We start from the raw sequence: 22,138 nt of genomic DNA on the forward strand, positions 1-22,138 counted from the left end.
TTGCCTGATAGTAGATCCTCCTCTTACACAATGACTTTTATTACTGAAAATGTAATTTTGCATTGTACAGCCTCCACAAATTCTGATATGAAAATCTTTAAATGTTGTTCTAAGTGTTTAATCAATGTTCTTTGTCTTCTTTCCTTTTTCTTTTCATGTTATTTTAATTTAGAAATAGAAAACATCTTGGAAGAAATAAAAAGGAAGAAACCACAAAATATTCAGCAAATTTTCACTCCATGAGCTTCTCAAACCCTCACTTGTTCACCCATCCCTAAGATGGAAAATACTCCTCCAAAACATATTCAGCTACCAGCAATTATGTTATTAATAGGAATATGAACCAATTACACAGAAAATCCAATGAATCCCATTATAGCAAATCTTATTGCTGTTGCTATGGCAATCTTCTGAAATTCTTTTCTATCAGGTTCGGAGCATCTTTAACCAGCTGAACTGAGTCCTTTACAAACTGCCAACTTGGCTCAACAAACTGTAGTACATGATCCATGATTGCCTGTACCAGCTAAGATGCCCAAACCATGTTCTTTCATTTGAGGAGACAATCAAATATTTTTCAACAGGGTTGTGTCCATAATGGTAATTTATAGTAATTATTTCAGTGGCAATTGGGTCAAAATATTAATGTGGATACATAGGAGACTGGGAAAACACAGCAGAGAATATTGCAATAGTCTAGGTATAAGACCATACATTCATAAATCATCCTAGCAATGAAAATAATAAAAAGATGACTTTGAAAGTAGGAGACATTTGAAAATAGTAACTCATACATGAGTTTTCAAGTATGGGATAGTTAAAATTCAAAATCAACAACACTTATGTAGTGAGAATAATGAAAATATCCTTGATTACACGTAAAGGAAAAACAGAATAGAGAACCCAGAAATAAATCCATGCATTTACAGTTAACCTGTTTTAGACAAAGTTGACAAAAATATACATTGTGGTAACATATATCTCTTCAATAAATGGTATTGTAAAAACAGGATATCCATATGCAGAAGAATAAAATTAAACCCCCATTTCTTGCCACATAAAAATTAAATCAAAATAAATTAAAGACTTAAATCTAAGACTGGAAACTATAAAACTACCAGAAGAAAACACTGGGGAAATGCTTCAGGACATTTGAGCAAAGATGTCTTGAGTAAGACCTCAAAAGCACAGGCACTCAAAGCAAAAATGGACAAATGAGATCCCATCAAGCTTACAAGCTTTTGCATAACACAGGAAATTATTAACAGAATGAAGGACAATCTACAGAATGGAAGGAAATATTTTAAAACTATTCAAATGGCAAGGAGCTGGCCAACAGGTATATGAAAGCATGCTTAACATAACCAATCATCAGAGAAATATAAATCAAATAAGTTTTATCCAAAAGATAAAAAATAAAAAAGCTAACAAGGATGTGAAGACAAATGAATCTTTGTACACTGTTGGTAGGAATGTAAATTAGTAAAACCACTATCGAGACCAATATGGAGGTTCCCCTAAAAACTATAGATAGAACTACTTGATGATCCAGAAATCCCACTGCTGAATACATATTCAAAGAAAATAAATCAATATATTAAAGAGATATCTGCATTCTCATTTTTATTGCAGCACTATTCACAATAGCCAAAATATTGAATGAAACTAAGTGCCCATCAACAGATAAAAAGATAAAGAAAATGTCACATATATCCATAATAGAGTGTTATTCAGCCATAAAAATAATAAAATTTTGTCATTTGTAGCAACATTGATGGAATTAGAGGTCAGTATGTTAAATGAAGTAAGCCAGACACAGAAGGACAAATATCACATGTTCTTACCATATATGCGAGTTTAAAAAAGTGATCTAGGGAGGCCGAGGCGGGCGGATCATGAGGTCTGGAGATCGAGACCATCCTAGCTAACATGATGAAACCCCGTCTCCACTAAAAATACAAAAAAAAAAAAAAATTGCCCAGTGTGGTGGCGGGTGCCTGTAGTCCCAGCTACTTGGGAGGCTGAGGCAGGAGAATGCCGTGAACCCGGGAGTCAGAACTTTCAGTGAGCCAAGATCATGCCACTGCACTCCAGCCTGGGCAACAGAGCGAGACTCTGTCTCAAAAAAAAAAAAATGTGATCCAATGAAAGTAAAGAGTAGATTGATGGTTATCAAGAGCTGAGAAAGGTATTGGGAAGGGTGGGTCCAGAGGAGCTGGTTAATAGGCACAAAAATAAAGTTACTAGAAATTAGAGCCAGTGTTCAGTAGCAAAATAGAGTGACTACATTTAGTAATAATTTATTGCATGTATATTTCAAGATAACTGTAGAGTAGATCTGAAATGTTTCTAACACAAAGAAATGAGAAGTGTTTGAGGTGACAGATATCTCAATACTCAGATTTAATCATTGCACATTGTATGCTTGTATCAAAATATCACATGTACCCCACAAATATATACAGGGAAAGGGGAGTTTATTTAAGGAATATTATGTTTTGAATTCTTTTTAGAATAGCTGTGTAGAATGGTACAATACTCTGGACTGTCACTATGAGAACACTAGGCTTAATTAATCTTGGGTATGGCAAATAAAATTATATTTATGTTTTTTCTATTAGAACCCCTAATTTTTCTCTTTTCTTCTTCACTTAATGAAGCCGCATTTCTGGTGGTAACTTTGTCTCAAAGACAAGAATGACACACCTTTCTTATGAAGTTTTCACTACTGTGACATTGTTTTCAGGAACGTTAATTGTCAAAGGTGGCATCGAAACTTCACAGCTCTTCACTTAGCCTCTGAAATCTTTGCAATATATTTTGAGTATGTGTTTCAGAGTATATATCTTTTTGTCTTAAGAAACTAATTCCACGTAGTTCGACTTTATTCCATTAGAGATATTATGTTATAAGCTCTGGCTAATTCAGTGAATTAGTAGTATATTCATGTTTAGTGAATCAATATAATTGCACATCTAATCATGGATTTTTTTCCTGTGCAATTTTAATGCATTTTACAGATGAATAGAAAACTGTACTTCTAATATTAATTAATGACCATTTGTTCTTTTTAAGTGTTACTGCAAAAAATGTTCTTAGTAATCATTGTCTGCTTTGCTTTTCTGTAATACAGGTGTCACAATCTGATATCAACATATACCTTTACATTTATTTCCTTTTATTTTCATATAATTTTATATGAATTATAGGCATTAAATCTTAAAGCTTTAAAATTCCCTAAGAAGGTATAACTAATATGATGTTATAATTGAAGAACAAGCATATACACAACCTTGAGCTAATCTAATTTTCTAATTTATTTAAAAAGATTTAAAGCAATTAGACTCATGTTAATAAGTAAGCTTATCTTTAGAACTCCCCTGGTAATATAGTATGGTGCATATCTGCATGTGATATCTAGAAGCTTGTAGCAATCTCAGGATCTTAAGTCCTTATTTGTTTTTCCAGTGGCTATATTTGTTTGAATAGACAGATGTAACAAGGGTGAGCATATATATGATATGTAGGAAGTTTAACTTTTTATAGATAGTACTACAATGGTTAAACTGTCCAAATAGATAAACTTTCATGTTTTTCAGACTATAGACCACTTAGACCAGGTAAAATGCATATGCCAAATGATTTAACCTGGGAATGCAGATGTTTTCACATGAAGGGGAGGGGATAAACATAAGAACTTCATGTGCCTGGTTAAAATACTTAATATAGCTCTCTCTTTCCATGTCACACTCTCTTTTTGACTTTTGTAGATTTAACTGTGAAGTTGGGGGAAAAAATACACATTGTACTCTGTCCTGTGTTGACATGAGAATATGCAATAATCCTCCTTGGGTTAGATTTTGAGAGACCCTAGATTTAAAGAGAAAACATTTTTATGAGTAATAGTCTTGATGTTATAAATCCATAGGGATAACTAGGTCATAATTATGAATAAACTCATAGTAAAGTTAGCACAAAATGAAATGCTGTCAATTTATATCTTTGAGATAGAAAAATAGTTTGTATAAATTAAGGCATATTTTGAGAAATATTTTATAATATTTTTCAACTGTGTGTAATTTCTTTACAAATATTAAACTAAATGAGCTAGGAGAGAATTAAAGATACATCTATTTGTAAGAATACTTCCTACTTTTGAAATACTTCATTTGTGGAAATAACTTTAAGGGACAAATATGAAGAATGCCATGGAAGCAACCTTATGATAAGTCATTTGTTTTTCTGTAACCTGCGTTACTGTTTATCTTGTTAAGAAACTTGTTGAGCAATTCTGCTGCATCTACTGGCACCTGACAGGAGTATCATCAGTCATTGCAGAGGTTTTGGCCTACAGACTCTTTTACGGGATTCAGGAGGGATATGGATTTAAATTTTAAACTGGTTTCTGTCAGTGTGACAAATGAACACCAGAAAATTGTAGGACAATGGTAGAATGTCGAAATGCATGCCAAGGTAATGGGCCAATCTTCAAGTGGAATCAACAAAAATAGCCTTAAAATAGCTCCAGGTTACACCGTTATTTTCATTCTATCTCCAAGGCATAAGAACAGCATATTATTAATTTTTGTAATCACTGCATTATGTTAAGAGGCTGAATAATTTATTCCTGAGTAATTCAATCCATAGAATAATAATTTTAACAAAACTGTTAATAGAGCATTGATTGTTAGCAAAATTTTTTGAAAAGTCCAAATAAGATATTAAGACAATATATGTAAAACATTTTCTCTCGGGTTATCTTTTTCTGAGTTTATTTTGTTGGCAAACTGATTGTTGCTTTATTCCTTTATTGGTTTTTATAACACTGATAACAGTGGTATTCTAAAGTGTGCATTCTTGTCCTGATTTTTCAAATATGTTTCAGCTAGAAAGAACTAGAAAAGATTATTGCATTTTGATGAAGTGCATTTTAATATATCTGGGGACTCTTAACAAAATTAATTGAAGCAGTGACTGATATGATATGAACGGGAGCACAGTGCAGCCTGCCTCAGGCTTTAGATTCATACTCAGAAGTCAGAACTAGAAAAGTGCTTGGCTTCAAATTTTTCAATTCCCATAAGTTTTTTTATTGTACCGTGCAAAACAGCTTTAGCTGCATATTTGTTCTCTCATAATGAAATCAACATAAATGGTTCAATGTTGGTATTTTAAGACAAGTCACTTTAAGATAGTTGAAATCATATTGTACGGAATTTTAATAAAATACTAGTTGTTTAAAATTTCCAAATTAAATACTTGTCAGAGTTATTGCAACACAATGGTGAAGAAATCTTAAAAGCTAATAAGTTTTCCTAAGTATGGTTTAAACATTAATATGTTAAAGATGTATTAAATACTTACCTCCATTGGAATCTTAAGTGTTTTATAAAAACATATTCTAATTGTTTAAGAAAAAGAATAAGTTATTTTGCTCCAAAAATGCTTCAGTTAAGTCTCTTATGAATTTATTCTTTTAGTAAATGTATATCATATTTAAAATCTCAAAATCAATAATTTATAATTTCATAACATGACTTAGGTATATGCTTTATTTCACAGATAATAAGGAAAAATATATTACATTGGGGAGAAATATGTGTTTACTTTTATTAACACCTTTTAATCATTAAGGTAATAAAAACAGTAAGTAAAACCAAGTGTTCAGATAATAATAGCAGAATTTAATACTTTTCTTATGTACTTATTTATTCTTTATCTAAATTTATTCTGAATTAGAAATTATATTGGTCTAATATACAAAATTATTTAAGCATTTAAATGCTATTAAATGTGATTTTTGTTACCATACAGTATAGTATAATACTAAAGGATTGTTAAATGATTTATTATCATTACGTTGATTTCATTAATATTCTTCATATGTCAAAATGGAAATTGTACTCAACAATGAAGTAGACCTGGTAAACTGATTTTAGCAGCCTAGTATATCTCTAGCCAGTTCAAATCTGATTGAGAGTCAACCTGATATTTTGAGAGGAGTCTGAGGAAATAAATTGATCCCCTTCAAAGCCATCATGGCACCTACAAAATTATGTTACATTACAAAAATGCATTGATAAAATAGCATAGAGGTTGCAAAATATAACATTTCTCAATTTTATGGGGAAATACTGACAAGAATAAAATTTTAAAAAAATACACACACTATAAAAATCTTTATTGGCAAAACTATGCATTGATACACTGAACTAAATACCGTCAAAATATGTTTTTTACTTCCCTTAGATTATGCCAGCATATGTAAATATGAAATATACACATGCAAGTACAAAAGAAACATGTTTGGGCAATTTTAAAGAAACTGGAATACAAAAAAAGAGAATATAATATAACACAACATTGTGTAATATTCACCAGAAATATAGGCTCAAGTAAAACAAACTAATGAAGGTAATAAAGTGCAACAGAATATTGTATTTTATTCTTCTTTCAAGATATTGGAGTTCTGAGCAGAATTATAGCACCTAACACATGAACTGGTTTAGCAAATATTCATTATAATGAAATATAATGATGGTAGTTGCTATAACCAAAGAGAAATTACTCTTCTGTTTAAATTCTGTGATGTTGGTAATTTGGGACAGTCAGCTTTATCATCAAAATTACTTTTGGTAATCAAATAACTAAGCAAAATTATTTTTTGGAAATCCTTTGTCTAAAATCCAATGTAGAAACCACCTAAAATCAAATTACTCTTGAAATTTCTAGAAAGCTGCCATGTTGAAGACTTACATGTTTTTCTTGGACACTTGAAATAACTCACCCAAGTTTCCCTTATCGTTGAAAGACATGGCCCTTTAGTTCTGTCTTGCAACAGCTGAAGTAGTTACATTTGCAGGTTCTCTGTGGTATCAAAAAAATAAAAAAATAAAATGTCATTAAATTTTAGAATCACATTCAGCATTATGAGAGAAATATCCAATTCTGTGTGCAAAGGTTCTGGGCCTGAGGAAGTAAACCAACACAATTTCAAGCTCACATTTGGGTAAAAACTCAGTGATTACTCTGGAGAAATGCCCAGGTTATTTGCTATTTTCTATCCTTCAAGGTGTTCCACCTGCCTCTTTTCTAAATCCTTATATATAAAGAAAAGAATATTAAATATAGTTAAATTCATTGCACTTGTGATGTAATTTCAAAAATAACACTCACAGAGAAGCAGCAAGATAGTGGGATAGAAAGGTCTACCAATCATCTCCCCCAGCAAGGACACCAATTTAACAACTATCTACACACAAAAAGAACACCTTCATAAGAACAGAAAATTAGTTGAGCCCTCCTAGTATCTGTTTTAACTTCTTTCTCTGAAAGAGGCACTGAAGAGGTAGAAAAAAACAGTCTTGAAGCTGGATGCCACCCTTTCCCCATCCTTGGGCAGTGGCAACATGGTGCTGAGTGTCTCTGGCACTGGAGGAGGGAGAATACAGCAATTGTGAGTTATTGAACTCAGAGCATAAAGGAAAACTAGACCAAACTAAACTGGGGCCCACACACTAAGGGAGCATGTAAACCCTCCCTAGCCAGAGCAGAATCATAGATCCCAGCAGTCAGAACTTGAGTTCCCACAGACCTTGCCACCAAGGGCTAAAGTTCTCTTGGTCTCGAAGTAGACTTGAAAGGCAGTCTGGGTCATAAGGATTGCAACTCTTAGGTGAGTCCTAAGCCTGAAGTGGGCTCAGAGGCAGTGGACTTGGGGTCATGGGACCAACTGAGACACCAGCTGGGGTAGCTAAGAGAGTACTGACATCAACCCTTCCCTAATCTCGGACTGCACAGCTTGTGGTTCCAAAAAAGATCCCTTATTTCCACTTGATGAGAACAGAGGAAAGAACGTGTGAAGGACTTTGTCCTACATCTTGGATACAGCTCAGCCACAGAAGGATAAGGCACTGGACGAAATTGTGAGACTCCCATTCTAGGACCCAGCTCCTGGACAACATTTCTAGACACACCCTGGGGTAGAAGGAAACCTGGTACCTTGAAAGGAAAGACCATTCCTGACAGCATTCATCACTTGCTAACTGAAGAGCCCTTGGGCCCCCCCAAAACCAGCAGCAATACCCAGGTCCTATGCTGAGGGACTTTGGTAAGCCTCTGAGATTTATTGGCTTCAGGTAAGGCTCATCACATTCCCAACTGTGGTGGCTATGGGGTGAAAATCCCTCTGCTTGACAAAAGCAGAGGATAAAGTAAAGGGGACTTTGTCTTGCACTTCAGGTACCAGCTTAGCGACAGAGAAGTAGATAACTAAGTGGGCTCTTGGGGTTCCCAGTTTCAGGTCAGGACTCACGGATGGCATTTGTGGATGTGCCTTGGACCAGAGGGGAACTCACTGACATAAAAGGTGAGTCCTAGGCTAGGCAGCATTCATAAGCTTAATTAAGAGCCCTTGGTCCTTAAGGAAGCATTGGCAGTAGTCTGGCAGTACTCCCTGTGGCCTGTGGTGGTGGTGGATATGGGGTGAGGCTGCTCTGCCTTTGCGGAAAGAAAAGAGTGAGAAGGATTGTGTCTTGTGGTGTGTGTGTCAGCTCAGCTGCAGTACAATAGAACACTAGGTAGATTTCTAAGGCTTTTGACTCCAGTCCTTGACTCCCAGATGGCACCTCTACACCCAAATGAGGCCTGGGAGAAATCACCCCCTGAAGGGATGGACACAGGCCTGACTGGCTTTGCCACCTGCTGACTGTAGAGCCCCAGGGTCTCGAGCAAACATAAGCCATAGGCATGGAGTGGTTACAGCAGGTCTTGGGTGAGACCCAGTGTTATGCTAGCTTCAGGTCTGACCCAGAAAAGGCATACTGGTGGTGACCACAGGGCTGCTGTGTCACTCCACCTTCAGCTTTAGGTGGCGCTGAACAGAGAGAGAGAAACTGTTTGTTTGAGAGAAAGTAAGGGAAGAGAACAAGAGTCTCTGCCTGGTAATCCAGATAATTCTCTTGGATCTTATCTAAGACCGTCAAGGAGGTACCTCTATGAGCCTGCAAGAACCACAGTGTTACTGGGCTTGGGCACTCCCTAAAGCAGACACAGCTTAGATCTCAACACTCAAGTCCTTTCAAATACTGGAAAGCCTTCCTAAGAAAGCCAGGTATAAACAAGCCCAGATGTTGAAGACTATAATAAGTACACACCTTTTCGATGCCCAGACACCAATGAGTATCCACAAGCATCAATACCGTTGAGGAAAACGTGACTTCGCCAAATGAAATAGGTAAGTTACCAGGGACCAATTCTGGAAAAAAACAGAGATATGTGACATTTCAGGCAGGGAATTCAAAATAGCTGTGTAGAGTAAACTCAAAGAAATTCAGGATAACACAGGAAAGGAATTCAAAATTCTATCAGATAAATTTAAATTTAACAAAGAGATTGAAATCATTAAACAAAATCAAGCAGAAATTTTGGAGCTGAAAAATGCAATTGACATACTAAAGAATATATCAAAGTATTTTAATAACGGAATTGATCAAGTAGAGAAAATAGTGAGCTTAAAGAAAGGCTATTTTAAAATACACAGTCAAAGAAAGCAAAGAAAAAAGATTTAAAAACAATTAAGCACACCTATGGGATCTAGAAAATAGCATCCAAAGGGCCAATGTAAGAATTATTGGCCTTAAAAAGAAGGTAAAGAAAGAGATAGGGCTACAAAAATATTCAAAGGAATAATAATAGCAGTGAACTTCCCAAATCTAGAGAAAGATATCAGTATCCAAGTAAAAGAAGATTATGAACACCAAGCAGATTTAATCCAAAGAAGACTACATTAAGTCATTTAATAATCAAACTTCCAAAGACCAAGGATAAAGAAAGCATTCTAAAAGCAGGAAGAGAAAAATCAAAAACAAAAATAAAAGCAAATAATTTACAATGGACCACCAACATGTCTGGCAGCAGATTTTCCAGTGGAAAACTTACAGGCCAGGAGAAAGTGTCATAACATATTTAAAGTGCTGCAGTACAAAGAAACTTTTATGTTGGAATAGTGTAGCCAGTGAAAATATCCCTCAGATATGAAAGAGAAATAAAAAGCTTCCTAGACAAACAAAAGCTCAGGGGTTTCACCAACACCAGACCTATTCTGCAAGAAATGTGAAAGGGAGTACAACAATCAGAAAGAAAAGGATGTTAACTGAGCAATAAGTAATCATCTGAAGGTATAAAACTCACTGGTAATAGTCAGTACACAGAATTTTATAACATTGTAACTGTGGTGTGTAAACTACTCTTATACTAAGTAGAAAAACTAAGCAATAAGCCAATCAAAAATAATAACTGCAATAATGTTTCATGACATAGAGAGTACAAGAAGATATACATAGAAACAAAAAAAGAGTTAAAAAGAAGCAGAAGAACTATGTTAAGGCATAGAGTTTTTATAATTTTTTTGCTTGTTTGTTCATGCAAAAAGTCTTTAATTGTTATTAGCTTAAAATAATAGGGTATAAGATAGTATTTGCAAGCCTCATGGTAACCTTAAACCAAAAAAACATACAATGGATTCAAAAACAATAATAAGCAAGAAAATAAATCATAATCACCAGATAAAATTACCTTCACTAATAATACAAAAAGGAAAGAAAAAAGAAAGAGAAGACCACGAATGTCCAGAAAATAAATAACAAAATGGCAGGAGTAAGTCTGTACTTATCAGTAATAACATTGAATGTAAATGGACTAAATTCTCCAATAAAAAGACAAAGAATGGCCAAATGAATGAATAAACAGGGCCCATTGATTGATTGCCTACAAAAACACAGATCATCAATAAAGACACACATAGACTGAAAATAAAGGGATGGAAAAAGATATTCCAAGTCCATAGAAACTGAAAAAGAGCAAGAGTAGTTATACACATATAAGACAAAATAGATTATGAGACAAAAACTATAAGAAGAGACAAAGAAGGTCACTATATATTGATAAAGGGGTCAATTCAGCAAAATGATATAACAATTTTAAATATATATATGCAACCAACACTGTAGCACCTAGATATACAAAGCAAATATTATTAGAGGAAAAAGGAGAGATAAATGCTAATACAATAACAGCTGTAGATTTCAACAGCCTACTTTTAGAATTGGACAATGTTTCTTTGGTGATTTCCTGGAAAATCTGTCCAATTCTAAAAGTAGGCTGTTGAAATCACTATAGACCAAAAGTATCTAATAGATATGTACAGAAGTTTTTATTCAAGAGCTGCAGAATACACATTCTTTTCCTCAGCATATATAAATCATTCTCAAGGACAGACCCTATGTTAAGTCACAAAACATGTCTTAAAACGTTCAAAAACTGAAATAATATCAAGCATTTGTTTCTGACCACAATAGAATAAAACTAGAGATGAATAACATGAAGAATTTTGGAAAGTATACAAATACATGGAAATTAGACAAAATACTCCTGAATGACCAATGTTTCAATGAACAACTTAAGAAAATTAAAAACAGTTCTTGAAATAAATGATAAGGCATTTAACAGTTAAACTTCCAGAGACCAAGGATTTAAAAAAAAAAAAAAAAGATTTCTAAAAGCAGCAAGAGGAACAAACAAACATACAATGGAGCTCCATACAATGGATACATACTGTACAAAAAACTAGGGGTTACTGCAAAAGCAGTACTAAGAAGAAAGTTTACAGATAGCAGTGCCTAAAATAAAAAGGAAGAAAAACTTCAAATAAACAATGTAATGATACATCTTAAATAAATAGAAAAGTGAGAGCCACAACCAGTGGTAAGGTCCCTTCCTCTGCTGCCTCCAACTTGGACCGGGAACATAAACACTGAGCTCACCCCAGAGCTAAGATGAGCAGGCTGAGAGTGCTAAGCCACGATCTACAGCCAGCACTCAAGTGGGAGAGGAGCCCATACTTTTAGAGCATTGTGAGGGAGCATGATTGCAAATGCAAAAAAATATAGGGGAGCCACCACTAATTAAGAACCTACCTACTGACCACTACACCTAAGCACCAACTACTGGATCACACTCCAAAGCTTCGACAACACCAAAATAACCTTGCTAACACACCCCCTTGTGAAATCAAAGACAAGAAGTCAGCTACAAATAAAAACCCTTCACTAAGCCTCAGCTCTGTGAAAATATCCAGAAAAGAAGTCTACTAACTATACTCAATCTACATTGCAGTTAAAGGAACTCCCACACACAGAGATGACAAAGAACCAATGCAAGAACTCAGGCAACACAAATGGCCAGTGTCTTATGTTCTCCCAAAGACCCCTTTAGGTTTTCAAAAAGTGTTCTTAAGAAGGCTAAGTTTGCTGAAATGACAGAAATGAAATTCAGATTATGGATAGGAATGAAGATCATTGAGATTCAGGTGAATGACAATACCCAGATAAAGGAAACTAAGAATCACACACACACAAAAATACAGGAGCCGACTGATGAAATAGCGAGTATAAAGAAAGAACCTAACTCACCTGATAGATCTGAAAAATACACTGCAAGTATTTCACAATGCAATGGCAAGTATTAATAGCAGAATAGACCAAGTTGCGGAAAGAAAGTTTGAACTTAAAGACTCATTCTCTGAAATAAGACATTCAGACAAAAATAAACATAAAAGAGTGAAAAGGAATGAACAAAACCTCTGCAAAATACGGGATTATGTAGAGAGACCAAATCTACGAATCATTGGCATCTCTGAAAGAGACAGGGAGAAAGCAAACAAGTTGGAAAACATCTTTCAGGATATTGTTCATGAAAACTTCCCCAACCTCACTAGAGAGGCCAACAGTCAAATTCAGAAAATATGAAGAACCCCTGAAAGAATCTACACAAGAAGATAATCCCCAAGACGCATAATCATGAGGTTCTCCAAAATCAAAATGGAGGAAAATATGTTAAAAGCGTCCAGAGAGACAGATCAGGTCACCTATATGCTAACAGCAGGCTTCTCAGCAGAAACCTGTTATGCTAACAGCAGGCTTCTCAGCAGAAACCCTATAATCCAGAGACCATTACCAGCCACTACAAAAACACAGTTAAGTACACAGACCAGTGAAACTATAAAACAACCACATAAACAGGTCTGCATAACAACCAGCTAACATCATGATGACAGGATCAAATTTACACATATCAATACTAATCATAAATGTAAACGGGTTAAATGCCCATTTAAAAGGCACAGAATGGCAAGCTGAATAAATAACCAAGACCCAATGATATAATATCTTCAAGAGATCCATCTCATGTGCAAAGACACTCACAGACTCAAAACAAAAAGATGGAGAAAAATCTACCAAGCAAATGGACAACAGAGAAAAAACAGGTGTTGAAATCCTAATTTCAGACAAGACAGATTTTAAATCAACAAAGATCAAAAAATATAAAGAAGGGCATTACATAATAATAAAGGGTTTAATTCAACAAGAAGATGTAACTATCCTAAATATATATTCAGCCAACACAGGAGCGCCCAGAATCATAAAGCAACGACTTAAAGACCTTCAAAGAGACTTAGACTCCCACACAATAATAGTGGGAGATGTCAACACCCCACTTTACAGTATTGGAAAGATCACCAAAGCAGAAAATTAATAAAGATATTCAAGTCCTGAACTCATCACTGGATCAAATGGACCTGGTAAACATCTACAGAACTCTCCACCCAAAACAACAGAATATACCTTCTTTTCATTACCACTTAGCACATACTCTAAAAGTGACCGCATAATTGGACATCAATCAATCCTTAGCAAATGCAAAATAACTGAAATAATCGCAAACACTCTCTTCAGCCACAGCACAATATAATTAGATATCAAGACTAAGAAAACTGCTCAAAATCATATTATTTTACAGAAATTAAACAACCTGCTGCTGAATGACTTTTGAATAAATAATAAAATTAAGGCAAAAAGCAAGAAATTCCTTGAAACTAATGAGAACAAAAATACAACAAAGACACAATAGAATCTCTGGGACACAGCCAAGGAAGTGTTGAAAAGGAAATTTACAGCACCAAATGCCCACATCAAAAAGTTAGAATGATCTCAATTTACCAACCTCACATTACATCTAAAAGAACTAGAGAACCAAGAGCAAATCAACCCCAAAACTAGCATCAGACAAGAAATAACCAAAATAAGAGCTGAACTAAAGGAGATCAAGACATAAAAAAATTCAAAAGATGGATGAATATAGGAGGTAGTTTTGTGAAAAAATTAATAAGATAGATAGACCACTAGCTACATTTATAAAGAAGAAAAGAGAGATGATCCAAATAAGCACAATTATAAATGACAAAGGGAGTATTACAACTGATCCCACAGTAATAGATAATATTATGAATACCTCTATGTACACAAACTAGAAGATCTAGAAGAAATGAATAAATTCCTGGACACATACACCCTTTCAAGACTTAACAAGGAAGAAATTAATTCCTTAAACACACCAATAACAAGCTTCCAAATTGAGTCAGTAATAAATAGCCTACCAACAAAATTAAAACCTCAAGAGCATATGGATTCAGCGCCAAATTCTACTTTTAAAAAGAAGTTCTAGTACCATTCCTACTAAAACTATTCCAAAAAATTGAAGAGAAGTGACTCCTCCTAAACTCATTCTATGAGGCTAGCATCATCATGATAGCAAAACCTGGAGTAGACACTACAAAAAAGAAAACTTCAGGCCAATATCCTTGATGAATATCAATCCAAAAATCCTCAACAACAACAAAATACTAAAAACTGAATCCAGCATCACATCCAAAATCTTATCCATTATTATTAAATAGGCTTTAACCCTGGGATGCAAGTTTGGTTCAACATACGTAAATCGATAAATGTGATTCATCACATAAACAGAACTAAAAACAAACATCACATGATAGTCTTAGTCTTACCAGGTACAGAAAAGGCTTTTGATAAATTTCAATAAGTCCTCATGTTAAAAACTCTCAATAAACTAGATATTAAAGGAACAGACCTCAAAATAATAAGATCCATCTGTGACAAACCTACAGCCATAATCATAATAAATGGGTAAAAGATGGAAGCACTCCCTTTGAAAACAGACACAAAAATGCCCTCTCTCACTATTCCTGTTCAACATAGTATTAGAAGACCTGGCCAGAACAATTAGGCAAGTAAAAGAAATAAAGGGCATTCAGATAGAAATAGAGGAAGTCAGACTATTCCTGTTTACAAACGACATAATTCTTTATCGAGAAAATCACATAGTCTTGACCTCAAATCTCCTTAAGCTGATAAACAGCTTCAGCAAATTCTCAGGATACAAAATCAACATACAAAATTGTCTAGCCTTCCTATACACCAATAATAGACAAGCTGAAATCCAAATCAGGAATGCAATCCCATTTACAACTGCCACAAAAATAATAAAATATCTAGAAATAGAGCTAACCAGGAAGGTGAAAGATCTCTATAAGGAGAACTATAAAACACTGCTCAAAAAAATCAGAAATGACACAAACAAATGAAAAAATATTCCATGCTCAGAACAGAAAGAATGACTGTCATTAAAATGGCCATTACTTCCCAAAGCAGTTTATTTCAGTTTCATATCTATCAAACTAATAATGACATTCTTCAGAAAACTAGAAAAAAACTGCTTTAAAATTTATATGGAACCAAACGAACCCTAATAGCTAAGGCAATCCAAAGCAAGAATAACAAAGCTAGAGGCATCATGCTACTGGACTTCAAACTATGCTATATAGATTTTAAAGCAGTTTTTTTCTAGTTTGAAAAAAAAATATCAACACCATTATATTGTGGTAAAGGACATGAGCAGACACTTTCCAAAAGAAGACATACAAGCAGACAACAAGCACATGAAGAAAAGCTCAGCATCACTGATCATTAGAAAAATGCCAATAAAAACCACAATGAGATACCATCACACATCAGTTAGAATGGCTATTACTAAACGGCCAAAAAAAAAAAAAAAACTGATACTGCAAGCTCTTGCAGAGAAAAATAAACACGTATACACTATTTGTGAGAGTGTAAATTAGTTCAACAATTGTGGAAAGCAGTGTGGCAATTCCTCGAAGAGCTAAAAACAGAACTACCATTCAACCCAGCAATCCCATTACTGGGTATATATCTAAAGGAATATAAATTATTTTATTATAAAGAGACATGCATGAGTATGTTCGTTGCAGCACTATTCACAGTAGCAAAGACATGAAATCAACCCAAATGCCTATCAATAGTAGACTGGATTAAAATAAAAATGTTGTACATATACACCATGGAACACTATACAGCCATAAAAAGAATGAGATCATGACCTCTGCAGGAACATAGATAGAGCTGGAGGCCATTATCCTTATCAAACTAACATAGTAATAGAAAACCAAATACTGCATGTTCTCACTTATAAGTGGGAGCTGAATGATGAGAACACATGGACACACTGGGGCCTACCTGAGGATAAAGGGTGGGAGGAGGGAGAGGATCAGAAAAATAACTAATGGATAGTAGGCTTAACACCTGGGTGAAAAAGTAATCTGTACAAAAAACCCTGTGACACAAGTTTACCTATATAACAAACCGCATACGTACCCTTGAACTTAAAAGTTAAAAAATATAAAATGTGGTACATACATACACAATGGAGTACTATTCAGCCATAAAAAGATGAAATTCTGTCATTTAAAACAGCATGTATGGAAATGAAGATCATTATATTAAGTGAAATAAGTGAGACACAGTAAGATAAACATCACATGTTCTCCTTTATTTGTGGGATCTAACAATCAAAACGATTGAACTCATGTATATAGAGAATAGAAGGATGGTTATCAGAAGGTGGGAAGGAGAGTGGTTGGGTGGATAGGGGACATGAGGATAATGAGTACAAAAGTAATGAAGATAAGACCTACTATTTGATAGTACAATAGGGTGACTATAGTCAATAATAACTTAATTGCACATTTTAAAATAACTTAAAAAGCATAAGTGGCTTGTTTATAATACAAAGGATAAATGCTTGAGCGGATGGATACCCCATTCTCCATGGCATAATTATAATTACTGCACGCCTGTATCAAAACATCTCATGTACCCCATAAATATATGCACCTACTATGTATCCACAAAAATTAAAAACCAAAAATTTATTAAAAAGCATGCCAATATCAAAACATCTCATGTACCCTATAAATATATATACTTACTATGTAGCCACAAAAAAAAAATTAAAAAGCACTCACAATATTTTGCCATTACATTATTTTTTATTTCCAAAGATGTTTGATTGTTCTCTTTCACAAAAATTTGAGTGTCTTTTCTCCCTAAATTGACTTTTATTATGGCTTTCAATAAGTTTCAAAGAAAGCAGTTTGTTTCTATCTTTGATATCCTAATAAATCATGACTTATTAAGGTGTTGGAGGAGATTAGACTGTTTCTCAAAGAGATTATTTTTTTTTCTCGATTAAAGATGTGTAAAAATGACTTCACTTACACTTGGTATAATATAATTTATCTTCAAGATGTCACATTGCATATGGACTTATTCAAATTTGTTTCTTTTAACAATATAGCATTGGATATGATCCTTTTTTGTACTAGAGGGATTTACAGTAGCACTTTCTACTTGCTTTGCACTTGTAAAGTATTAAAATTCATCTTTTACTGTGTATCTTATATATTTTATATCTTATTCCATAAAATTATTTTTGTATAAGTGATATAAAATAAAATCTGATCAAGTTTGAATTAAAGGTCACATAAAAATCCACTAATATTAAAGATAGAGGCATGTGGTAGCTTGGAAACATTTTAAATTTTGGTACCAATTCTTAGAATTCGGTATTATTCACAGCTTGTGATCCTGATATATACTTTTTTGATGAAAGCATTGGGTAAGGGACTGTGATCCTCCTGCCATGCTTCTCCTCCTGGTAACCCTCCAACAATACTGCTGCTCCAAGTGGTGTCTTGTTTTCCCTTAAAATGATTTTGGTATGGTGTTGAAGAGCAAGGGGACTTCTCTTGCTCCCTAAATTGACTTATTTATAAGGGTGAATTTTTCTTTGGATCGGGGGTCAGGAACTAAAACTTGGTAGATGAGAAGGAATGAAGAGAGCTGAGAAGAAAGCATCCTGATCTATGGAACCAGGACCAAAGAAGACAGTCTGTGTGCAGAACAGAAATGCAAAGTGGTTAGAAAATAGCAATAATAGAGAAAGGTTGAAAATATGGAAGGTTTTGCAAGTCCTAATTTTATTAGATAGTTGGAAGGCTTTTTTTAAAGACTACCTTACTGGAGAGTTTCCTCATTTATAAGTTGAGAATTATGCTATTCTCTATTTCACAAGTTACTATAGTAATGGTTAATGGCTATATACTACTTGTGCCAGTTACTGTGTCAAAATGTGTTAACTTTCAAATATCTTTTAATATAGATACTATCACCTCATTTTATAGATAAGAATGTTGAAGCAGAGAAAGTTTAAGTAAATTATCCAAGTCATGCACTTCGGACATGCATGCACTCTTTAAATGCATTTAACTAGAACAGAATTTAACTTAGGTGATAACTCCAGTCTCTGTGCTCTTAACCACACATACGCTACACTCTGTTACAGGAATTAAATGAGATTATGTACGTGATGAAGGAACCTCAGTACCCTGATTTTGTGTGTGTGTAGTCTGCTCTAAAATCAATGCCCTCCATTGCAAGTCTTAAATATTTTGAGCCCTGTACAATAATCTTTTTTAACCGTGCTGTAAATGCTATGCCTTTGTTTTCCTTTCCCTGCCTCTATTATCTCTAGCATTTCAGAAATGTACACAAAGTTGCCTTTTCCCCAAGCTAAGCACCCCACTCTTTTTCTCCATCATTAAACCATAAAATAAAATAAAATAATAGGACATTTATAAATATCCTTAGTTTCCTATCTGTTGGGATTAACAGTGTGTATCCCTACCTAACATAAGGTGAACCATTTCATAATCTAAGATCTTTTAAATAATTTTTATGACTAGATTTTCTTGATCAATCATATTTATGAACTTATTGTGCAATCATTTTCTTATTGAATGACATTACAAGAGTTTATAAAGAGTGAAAAAATGCATATCAATTGACTTCGACAGTGGAATAGAAGGTACGTCACGACTTACAGTATGTCAAGAATGTATGCATCTTCAAATAATCTAAGAAGTTATAAATGTATTGTTGTGTGTTTACAAATAAGCTGCTAGAGCTTTTTTTTTAAAAAAAACTTTGAATCAGACTCTAAATTATCAACAAAGTGCAGTTGTTAAAAAGTTTTATTTCTTTAGATCTATTTCTATGAAAATTAAGCACAGGAGAAACTAGAATATTTTTTCTTGTTTAAATTTTGTTCTCTATCAACTGTTTATTGCTAAGAGTGTTAGTGATTCAGAAGTGTCTTCAGTTTTTTGGAATATAAAATTATTTTCCCTTTTGCTGACATTGTTTTAAAAATGTGTCTTGGTATGATAGTAACTGGAGTTTCAGTCAAACAGGTTGAATTTAAATTTAAAGAAAAGATAGATTATGCAAGGGAGTAAGCCATCCTGCTCAAAAGAGACATGCCTAGGTACTTGGAAATCTATGAAGTTTTGATGTTTTTTTTAAAAAAATGATATTTTTGCTTCCAACCTAGAATACATTGGAAAGAAGTTAATATTGTTACTTTGGCTCTAACCTAATTCCTGACTAAGACAAAAACACATGACCTGTTCTACTGCTGAAGTAATAAATCAAAATACCCATGCTTTTTGTAACAACTGCCTATCATTCTACCAGTTTACTGAATTACTCTGAATAAATCATTCATTTCACTTCATGTATATCTACAAACCATTTTACTTTCTGTAAATCTATAACTCCTGTCACTTATTTTTTGTCTCAATGTATGTTGCATGATCCAACAATTCTTGCCAGTAGCCTGGGATTTATCCTGGCTTCATTGGTTTCTGCCTCTAAGCAACGGGACCCCAGTGTCTGCCTATTTATAATATTGTACAATATACTACTAGTATTCAACTAAAGATCCTTATACTCCATGACAATTCCCAGAGTTCAAGCATTTAAATGAGGCCTTGTGACTAATCCTTGCAAATAAAACATAGAACTAATATATAACTTCCATGTTGAGGTTTTAACAGGGAATGGCCTTCTCCATTCTCCTTCTCTCCCTCTTTCTAATCACCTGCTCATTGTCTCTTTCTTTTCTCAGCCCTTAATGAGGCTATGGGGTGGGAAGGACTCTGAGATGTTGGATTTACAATAAAGGAGTAACTGAGATTCCTGATTCATTTGGAGGAGAGTATTGCAGTTGATTGTTACATAAAATGAGAAATAAATAGTATTTTCTTCTTGGATGTAACTCAGTAAGTCTTATTGAAGCTTTTGGAAAATTGAAAACACCTTCTTTGGCTGTGTCTTACAACTTTCAAAATATAATATTTTCATTTTTGTTTAGTTCTAAATATGATGTAATGTATGTCATATGTAATGTAAATATGATTTCTTATTTGACATGTACATAAATTATTTGAAATAGAACATTTTAGTTTTCAAATGTATTTTTAAAAATATATTTGTATTATTTATTTCTAGTTAAATAGGACCGTGGCTTGATAATATGGTTTATGATACTGTGACTTTAGAAAATGTTCTGTGTGTTGAAAATAATTATATATTATTGTCTTGCTATTAGCAGAGTTCTAGATATCTATTTCTTTTTGTCAGTTTTGATATATTATGCAGTGAGAACAAACAAATAATCCTAGTCATTTCTGACAGCAAATGTTTATTTAGTGTTCATGTTCTGCATGTCAAATACGTCTCTGCTCTGAGTGTTCTTCTTGCCAGCATCCAGGCGACAGGAGCAACCCCTAAGACACAACACTGCCATTCTTTTGAAAGAGTGAAGATGGCAATGTTGGAAGCATGCAAAGGCTCTTATTTTATGCCTAGAAATTGCTGACTACATTTATTTTCACAATTCTTTGACCAAAGCAAAGCACATCACCAAGTCAGATGTCCACAGGGAAGAGAATTCTACTCTTACAGGGAATAAGAGTAGATAATTGGGGAAAATAATATAATCTACCAAAATCTTATAAAGAAAGCTTTTTATTTACATTTTCTATATCTAATACTGTTTTGTCCTTTTGATCAATAGATTTCTTTTTCTCTTCTTCTTTTTAATATTTTTAAAGTTTGTGTACATTTAAAGAGTACAGGGGCAGTTTTTTTACGTGGTTATATTGACTAGTGGTGAAGTTGTGCTTTAATGTGACTATCACCTGAATAGTATACACTATATCCAATAGGTAATTCCTCATCCCTTGCTCAACTCCCAACCCCTCACCCTTCTGAGTTTTCATTATGTATTTTTCCACATTCTATTTCCATGTGTACACATTATTTAGCTCCCACTTATAAGTGAGAACATGCGCTCACTTTGATTTTGTTTCTGAGTTGTTTCATTTAAGATAAAGGCCTCCAGTTCCATCCATGCTGCTGCAAGAGACACAATTTCATTCTTTTCTATGACTTAATAGTAATCCATTGTGTGCGTGTATATATATATGTGTGTGTGTATATATATGTGTGTGTGTATATATATATGTGTGTATATATACATATATGTCACATTTCTTTATCCATTTATGGACACTTAGGTTCATTACGTACATTTGCTGTTTATTTTCCTCTGGGTAGACATCAATGGATATCCAGTTATTCACTGATGAATACTAACATTGATTATATACATTTGCAACTGTGAATAATGCTGCAATAAGCAGTCAAATATAGGTATATTTTTGATATAATGATTTATTTTCCTTTGGGTAGATACCCAGTAATCCAGTGGGATTGCTGGATTGAATCATAACTCTAATCTTAGTTCTTTAAGAAATCTCCATACTGTTTTCCATGGAGGTTGTACTAATTTACATTATCATCAACAATGTATAAAAGTTTCCTTTTCTTCACAACATCCCCAACATCTGTTATTTTTTTGACTTTTTAATAATAGCCATTCTGACTGGTGTAAGGTAACTCCTTGTATTTTAATTTGCATTTCTCTGATGATTAGTGATGTTTAACAGGTTTTTTTTTTT

At 33.9% G+C, this 22,138-nt stretch overlaps 1 long non-coding RNA gene and 1 pseudogene across 1 annotated transcript in view; one reads left to right on the forward strand and one right to left on the reverse strand.

Annotated features, from left to right (window-relative positions):
* The window catches only part of LOC129397296 (uncharacterized), a 339,201-nt gene that overhangs the window by 226,252 nt on the left and 90,811 nt on the right, over positions 1-22,138 (forward strand). The window lies entirely within an intron of this gene.
* Positions 306-511, reverse strand: LOC112439097 (protein transport protein Sec61 subunit gamma-like; annotated as a pseudogene).

The sequence above is a fragment of the Pan paniscus genome, chromosome 13 (genome assembly GCF_029289425.2).
Source record: "Pan paniscus chromosome 13, NHGRI_mPanPan1-v2.0_pri, whole genome shotgun sequence".
In the NCBI taxonomy this organism is placed as follows: domain Eukaryota; kingdom Metazoa; phylum Chordata; class Mammalia; order Primates; family Hominidae; genus Pan; species Pan paniscus.